The sequence below is a fragment of the Vanellus vanellus genome (genome assembly GCF_965231255.1).
Source record: "Vanellus vanellus genome assembly, chromosome: 8".
NCBI classification, from domain to species: domain Eukaryota; kingdom Metazoa; phylum Chordata; class Aves; order Charadriiformes; family Charadriidae; genus Vanellus; species Vanellus vanellus.
In genome coordinates, this window is record NC_138913.1 from 25,570,567 (window position 1) to 25,579,619 (window position 9,053).

Here is a 9,053-nt window from a genome sequence, read left to right on the forward strand (position 1 = left end):
GTGACACTGAACACAGCCAGCGAGCTGGGCTCCACCTCCTGGCCCTCATACCAGCCAGCACAAGTATCTGTCACGGTTTCCAAACTCTAAGCGTTGCGGCGTTCCCGAGCTCCTCGCCGGGCCTGGTGCAGCTGTCCCAATGCCCTACATTCCAGACAGCTTCCCTGATGGATTGCACAGCCCCAGACCTGACAGCCACCCGGGAGCTTTCACAGCACCTCCCCGGGCTTCTCGCTCCTGCCAGCCGCCAAGGTCTGCAAGTGGCGACACTTTAGTCTCTCGGGCTATGCCAATACCGCCAGTGAACTGCAGCCTGTAAGCCTGTGTAAGCACGTCTTGCCCCGTGCTCTCGGAGCTTCCCCTGCACCCTCCTGCCCTGGGTAAACCCCAGCTTGCCGGCAACGTGGCCAGGTTGGGGCTGGCTCCCTCCGCTCTCTGGGCTGCAGGCTGGGGAGTGAAAGTAAAGCCTACGTGAGTCTTGGTGTTTCCAGCCGAGGAGCTTTCAGCCCCGCTCGGGCGCCCAGCTGCAAGGTGGTCAGTGGGAGCCCGCGCTATGCCGGAGACCACGGGAGGACCAGGCTGGAGAGTGGGCTGGAGCCCTTGCTCCCCAGGAGCCTGGGGAGAGCGGAGCCTGGGGCACGCGTGGGGCGGCCCAGCCCGTATCGCACAGGAGAAGGCGGCCTTGGTCTAGAAAATCATGATGTTCTTTTCTGGCTACAGCTGCCAGGAATCTGCTGTATTCATAGACAGAAAGTTATGGCTGTGTTAAGCTAAGATTACTCTGATCAGCTTAAAAAACAAACTCGCAAATGAGCAGCCTCCTAACAGCATAACACCTTCAAGTCCAGTACACAGCCAGTTAAAACATACTCAGATAATTTCCCTTCCCCATCAGGAAATACTACAACTTTTTCAGCACTTCCTCTTTTTCTATTTTAAATCATTACAATTCACGCTGTATCTTTATTTGTATAAGGATATTAACAACTCACCTACACTTTCTAACTTTAGGTCATTCATAGTTCAGTTACGTAAAACGCAACAACGATTTTTACTACTAGTAATAAGTAGCAAAATGTACATTTCTACAGCATAATCTCTGCTCAGATTAATATTTTTCTACCTGCTCAGCTACTTAGCTAACAATCTGCCAATTTAATTCCTCCCCAGGCTGCAGGTAGCTGGGAGCTGTGAAGTAGGGCTCATTCACATTCCTGAGCTCCCTGGCTCACACCACACAGAGTTAAGGTGAAAGACCTTTCCTGTGTATAACTAATGTCCAATTGTCTTGAAAGCTGTCTAATGATGCTGCCTAAAGACCAGTTTCACACACGTTTCTTGCAAAAGAGACAATTAAGACACCCTGCTAAAAAATTGCAAAACCTCAATTTTTTAACGGTATTTTAAAACTTGCTGAAACTTCAGCTGCTGTAACAATGATGTGGAAGTAGCTGAGCACTATAATCAAATTTTTTAAACCAACGTTTGGGTTTATTAGATGTTCACCATTCTTGTCACCATCTAACTGAAAGTTTACAGGTTAGCTGTAAACTAAATTAAATCGCTCTGGAGGAGGAGAAAAATAAACTGGAAATGTGACAGATATATGTACTGTCTTTGTACAAGAGAGCATGTGTGTGGAGGTGTATTAAGTCAAATTTCACTTTGACCAAAAGTTACGTATTTATTTATTGAAAATATGTAAAGTTCTGCTTCTTTCCAGTTTGCTTCTGTCCCCCAGACAGAGCAAGGCCGAGCTTTCAGCAGTCAGCTGCCAAGGAGCCAACTGATTCTGCCCTTCATTATGTCAGAAAAGGAGACACAAGAATTAGTTACATAAATGTTGGGTTTCCAGTGAAAAACTCATGTTCCAAAAGTAGTGATATTTGCCAATGGCATCCTTATTTTTTGGATAATTAGACAGGGTAATAAATGACCCCACCTCAGCCAGCAGCAGGAACTATCCCATATGGTGGGCAAAAGAAATGACTGATTCTGTGAGTTGCTGTGTGCACTGCATAAAACGTCAACTCCATCTTGTAAAGTGTCCCACTCCCTTCCCCTGTTACCATCTGTGGGGAAAAAAATCTCATTTGGCTTCAGCCTGTTTAGACTGGGCTTCACTTGAACATTTTCTTTTGCTTTGGGTCCATGCGGGTTTCTAGTCTGATAGACTTAGTCCTGCAGAGGAGGAAACAAAGCAGCCTGAGGCTAGTCGGCAAGTGGTGTGGAGGCCAGGCTGCTGTCTGTCTTCTGTGCCCACAGAGCACACAGATCATCGCGTTGGCTTTTCCTCTTTTGGTCTTCCCAAATAACAAGTTGAGAGTCTTTACAACCCGAGAAGGAAATCTGTGTTGCAAACGAGCAAAAGCCCACCACAAGGAACACAAAGACCCTGCTGGTTCTGGGGCCAGTGTTTCTAAGCTGGCCGTCCAAAAACCAAAGGAAAATTCGGTCACAGCTCTGGAGCGTCACTCAGAGTGTGAATTCATCAGTTAGGTATGTGTGCACAGAACTGGCTGAGATCAACAAGCCTTAATGAAAAATAGAAGTCAGCATTGCTTTAGACTTCAGTAAGATCTGAGACTAGGTTAATTTCCCATGGTTTGGGGTCACACTGTCAGCATAAGGGCCACTTAGCATATGCTATGAATAGACTCCAGAACTGAAGTTTCAGTCCAACCAATGTCCCTATCATTCATTAGCATCAAGCATGCTCTAAAACACAGACCTCTACATAATTCACTATAAACGGCGGTTTCCTCCATTTCCCAGCCTTTGCCAAGCAGAACAGCTCTCCTTCATTTCAATGCTACTTTGGTGGTGATGTTTTATCAAGCCATGGAACAAGTGCCTGAACTATAGTGCTATTACTTCTTACCGAGGCTGCGTTTCTTACCTTGGCAAGCTGGACACCAGAGCCTGGCTGCAGCAGAAGATAGAGGCACACAAAGAACACAAGATCCAAATATCACTGAGGGCAACAGGCCTCTACTTCTTCTAGCATGGGCCTAGTTCCTTGTGTCCACTTATGGAGATCAAAGGTATAATTTACTTAGAGGAAGAATTATTTGTGCATAAACAGCCATTAACTAATAATACAGAGAAGATGCTTTCAAATTCAAATGGGTGGCGCAGCAGCCAGCACTAGACAAGTGACCCAAGCATCTCGTTACTTACATAAACTGAAGCAGGAGGGAGTCTAATGCTGATGACAAAACCTCTTTGTGAGTAATGCTGGCAAAATCTTTTAGAGAGCAATTTAGGACTAAGTTAAAAGAAAATGGGGCACTTCAGCCAGTAGAAGCTAACTTTAAGAATCACATTTCTTTTTGCGTACAACAGGGAATGGAAATAACTGTTGCTATTTTGTTTCAAAATCTGATTATCTTGAGGGCAGAAAAGGGGAAGCACTCCTCTGTTCTCATGAAAAACCTGTAGTAGTGTAAGATGCAGAGGAAAGAACATTCTTCTTCCAGGGAGAGGGAAAAAACTATTCCAAATGGGGAACGCTGGTTACAGCGCTCATCAACTACCATGGCCTGCACCTACTGCGGTTCTTACGAGTCTTACCTTCAGCCCCATCCCTAGGCTTCACTCCTTCCAATTTCGTTTGGGTGCATCTCATCTCGGGCTATAAGGTCTTAAAATACAGAGCTAAGTGATGTCTTGGCTTGTTCTGCCTGCAGCTTTGGGAGTGACCGTACGGCACCCCCAGACTGCAATCCAGCTTCTTCAAATAGAATAAACACTTATTTAAATACTAGTCTTCCTCCACCACTCCCTCAAAAGCCTATGAGCAGGGGATCAAAGATTTCTCAAGCTCAACTGGCCCATCCACACGTCAGGGTTAACGCTTACGAACCTCTATAGCCAATAACGCACATGGGAGTAATGTGATTAGGATGACAATCAGACTTCGAATACTGAACCCAAATCATCTGGCATTTACAGTTTGGTCAGCTGGAACCTCTCTTTTATACAAGGTGGAGGCACAGTTTGGAGTCACTCATCTTGATTGTTAGCACAATGCCTGACTATCCCACTACCCCTAAGAAAACAATACATGGAAGCAGCAGTTATTCTAGAAACATTCCAGTGACTTTAAATACAAGTGAAAACAGTCTGAGAGCAAAAGTTGGGAAGATAATAAATGCAGCACTAGCAGAGTGACATTGCGATACTCTCAAAATAGAAGATGCTTATCAAGAGTGAGGGGATGAGACAGGCCAACCTCACAAAATCATGGTTGTTTGCTGACTTTGAACAACTGCAGCTGCCCAGAGGGAGGGATATGAGAAGGCTCAAGGACTGGGCTTTGAAATGGAAGGTGGTGCTGGTTCAGAAGAGGGGGTATAACTGTGATGAAACAAAGATGCCAACTTGCAGTTTATGGAAAATCTGATCCGCAAATTCTGTATATATTTTCAAAAACAAAAATCACATTTGTTTCCCCATAGCTAAAATAAGAACATGCTATTTTAAGCTAGTGAACATTATCCCAATGAACTGAAAACAGACAAAAAATCCAGCAAATTTCCAGGGTTGGCAAGATTATCTCGGGCCTCAGCTATCTCAGTTTGTACTGTGCTAGAAAATAGCTCATGGTTAGATGAGCCCTGATATGTGTGTCCAGCTGCAGTCTCCATCTCTCCTTCCACACAAAGGAACTGTCTCTGCATTAAGCACTCAGCTGTGTGCCCCCCAGCAGGGTCCTCTTCATTGTAAGGCTTGTCCCGCAGTATTTATCGGGTTGCACAGTGGAAGTGATTGCAGTGTTGGGATTTCAGGTAGAACTCAAAGTCTTCCCTAGACTTCTCTTATGCTGTTGCGTCCTCCTCCTGTTGAAAGCTGGCACCTTTAAACAGGCCACCTTGGATGAAAGAATGCTCCCTCCCACAACCATCAGGAAGTGTGTTGAGGTCTGAAGATGTAGCTGTCAATACGTTGCTGGGTGGCTTCAGCTTTGCAAGTTATCTGGTTGCTCCTTGGCAGCTCTGGTGATGATTTTTGCAGCACTGAGGGAAGTATAAGGTGCAATAGCCAACAGCAGCCACTTAGTCATGGATCACACATACCTGGAGCAATGCTGGTGGTCATGAAATGGAATAAGAGGAAGAAGACAAACAGCAAGGGTGCACTTTGTGGGAGCTCTGCAGTGACAGGACACCCACAGTAGAGTTCCCTTCCGGGTCAGAAATATGAAGCCATTGCCACCTCCAAGTTCAGCAACCTGCTCGTGACCTAGAGTAGGAAGTTTCCAGATCCCAGTGCGATACTAGGCTGGCTCAGCATTTTCTTCCTCAGTCTGGAAAACTGCCTGCCAGTCTTCATCTGGCCTCTTCCTTGAAGCAGCCACGTGTTCCCATGTTTCTTTCCCAGTTTCTCTCAGACTTGCTAGGTTCTGTCATGGTTTAACCCCAGCCAGCAACTGAACACCACCCAGCCGCTTGCTCACTCACCCCTGGTAGGATGGGGGAGAGAATCAGAAGAGTAAAAGTGAGAAAACACATGGGTTGCAATAAAGACAGTTTAATAGGTAGAGCAAAAGTCGCACACACAAGCATTCACTGTTTCCCATGGGCAGGCAGGTGTTCAGCAATCCCCAGGAAAGCAGGGCTCCATTATGCCTAATATTTACTGGGGAAGACAAACGCCATAATTCCGAATGTCTCCCCCTTCCTTCTTCTTGTCCCAGCTTTATATACTGAGCATGATGTCATATGGTATGGAATATCCCTTTGGTGCATTGTGGTCAGCTGTCCCGGCTGTGTCTCCTCCCAGCTTCTTGTGCACCCCCCGCCTGCACAAGGGTGGGGTGGTGTAAGGAGCAGAAAAGGCTGTGACTCTGTGTAAGCACTGCTCAGCAATAGCTAAAACATCCCTGTGTTATCAACACTGTTTTCAGCACAACTCCAAAACACAGCCCTATACTAGCTATTATGAAGAAAAAAACAGCCAAAACCAGCACAGGCTCTGTTAGCTAAAGTACAAGGACTGTGGGATGCAAAACAAGTAACAAGAACTGCCAGAAATAGGTTTCTATGTTTCTGCCTTTGCTTTTAGAATGCCTCAGCTCCATACGCTTGAGCCATTGTTGGTGGGTGTCCCAGGTGTGATTTCTTCTGGCCCTCCTATTAATCATGGCCCCATGTCCATGACACTTCCCAGTGACTGCCTGAATCTTTCACTCTTCAAGATGGGAGCCAGCGCCCCTAGCCAGTCTGGGCAGATTCACCGGGCACGGTCAAGCTTTACAGTACTGAAATGCCACAGTGATGAGATGCTGGTTTCAGCAACAGACATTTGAAAATGGTCTGGTGTGAGCTACAGATCAACATTTAGGCACGATCAACGGATAACAGAGGATGCAGAGGTAAGAAGGCTAGAGCAGGATGCAAGGCAGTCTGTCAACTCAGCTCGCCAGACATGTACAAACGAGGTATACATATGTACCAGGAGGAGTCTGTGATGTTACATAGCTCTATGCACTTACTATGTGTCAGAAGTGGTGGATATACATTATTTAGCCAGTAATTCCAGCCAGTTATCTCAAGCTGGTACAGAATCGACATAGGTCAATTCAGTGTGTGTAAGCTAAAGACAAGAGACAAACACTTAATGAACAGACAAGCCTTCATCTCTTACCAGATTAAGTGGTTCATTTAGCTAGCAGGTAATTCTTTAATTAAAACAATAGGAGCACAGCCAGCACAAGTTTCTAAAGGCCAAAAAGAAGAATGTATTTGGAAGCTGCTACCATAAAGTAACAACCTGGATTTGCTCCAGGATTAATGAATGTGTTGCTGCTGCAGTCTTGGGTGATGAAGCAGCTCAGGCAAGCAACTCCCTGAGGTTGGGTTTGTTCCCTTACACTTGCAAAGACACAACGTTCACCTCAGCGCTGCCCTGGTGCTCATCCAAATAATGAAACTAGCTACGACATTTGCAGATTAATCCCTGAGCAAGGGATTCTGTAAATATTAGGCAGCCCTATAAAAACAGACTGATACAAGAAGAAAGGAAGGGAGGCGCTCGGTAGGAAAAAAAAAAGAATTTTAAGGGTTAAAAATACATCACATGGCTTGGCGATGGCACAGAAGGAGACAGACTGCAGATAGTGATCACTGCTACTGCTAGCCAACACTTGTTAGAGCTACTAAGGTCCTTTCTACAGTGCAGTTAATGGGTGATGGGGTGACAGTACCACAGCTATCAGCCAACCTAGTTACTGCAGGGTTTCCATTCCCAGCGCTCACAGCCAATACAATCTTACTTCAACTTTCGCAGCTATTGGTGTTTTGTTTAAAGCTTCAGCAACTGGAATCAAGTGATCACTGCTGAATCTCAGCTTTCACTTAAAAAGATAAAGAAAATAGGAAGCTTCTCACCACCAGAGAAAAGCCTGATAAGATGGATTCCCTAAGGTCAAAAGTCATGACGATAAACAAAGAGAACGTAACCCAAGATAGGGTTAAAATATTGTGATTTTTAAAGCACACCAGATATTTTTGAGGCGTCTCCTTCATTTTCTGATTGTATACCTGGAGGAGTACTGGGTGGAAAGATGGGATTGGCCTTAAAAATGGAAGCATTCATTACCAAAAGTTAGTACAAAAGGCAGCAGGAACACATTTACATCAGCTGGGAAAGGAAAAAGCCAAAGTGCTGCACAGACTACACAAAATGAAGAAAAAAACATTACAAGGAGGTAGGGGGAAAGCAGAAAAGAGATTTTTTGCTTTCCTTCCTCTTGATCATCCTATCCCGTACAAGAACCCTCTAAATCTGGCTCGCTCTCAATGCTGCTTTCACCTCCCTCTTCTAAGCCAAGCTTCCCTTAACACTGTGAGTTCAGCTATACAAGCTGGAGACAAAAGAGGAAACCAAACACACAATAAAAACATGAGGATTGGCCAAATGAGGATTCCTAGAAGTAAGTATCACAAAAGCAAGGTCAGTTAGCACTCAAGCTACCAAAGGTTAGAGGTTAGTCCTGCATTCCTCTTGGGGGGGAGAGAGAGGGGGTGTGATTTTCTAACTCCACAGCATGAGAGTTTCCTAAGCGAGCCAGGGGATTTACCGTGTTACTTTCAATAGGTTGTGTGGTTTATCATCTCTGTCAGCTTGGGTCAACTTCTCATCTAGGTGAGGTCCAAGTAGATCCAATTCAGTCTTAGGTGAAAGCGAAATGTTCAGCCCTGTGCTCTGTGTGCTCCTGTCGTGCTGGAGGGTCAGTCCCAGCGCTCCCCTGCAGTGTCCCCACCGCCAGCTGCTCAGCCCACAGTCCTACCACCATCTGTGTTTATCTCGGGGACTGCAAGTTAGATGTAGATGTGACTCGAGCTACCTCCAGCAGCGGGGATGGTGGGGATGAGCACACATACACTGCTCCCTAGGCTCTCCTTTAGCTACCACTATTAGCCAGAGCGGGTGGCATGACACTGGCTGCATGGACGCATGAGGGACATCGCTGTGCCCAGCAGAGTGGCCTGAAGACCATCAGCTGTGAGATCTTTGATACTGCTCTGTGTTCTGGAGAGACTTACACCAATTTAGCCTTAAAGAAAAGCTATCCAAAGTTTGTCAGCTAAGATGTCATAAGGGACAAAAACAGCCACTTGGAGGGCTTTCTGAACATGTGAGCATATTATTAAAAAACAGACCAAAACCAAAAAACAAACTCCAAACCAGCTCAGTGATTAAAAATCACATACCTGGAAAAAGACATTTAAAATAATACCCTCTTCCCCTTAGCAGTCCAGCCTGGCAGGAGTGACTCGATAACCATATGGTGCACCTATTGCTACAACCAGCAGATCTGGATAACGGCAAAGGACTGGTTTGAGGGTGGGAAGCAGGCCTTCCCTGTCACTTGTAATCTTCTCACATCCAGAGGCATCTTAAGTCCTTTTTAAACACGTTGATACTGCCTGAAATTTACCGAAAAAAACCCAGCCTTTGTTTGTGTTAACAGGATGAGAAAGTGCAAGGCTTCCTGTTATGTGTGTGTGACAGCTATAGATAAGCGGAGACCTCTGGACAGGAAATCC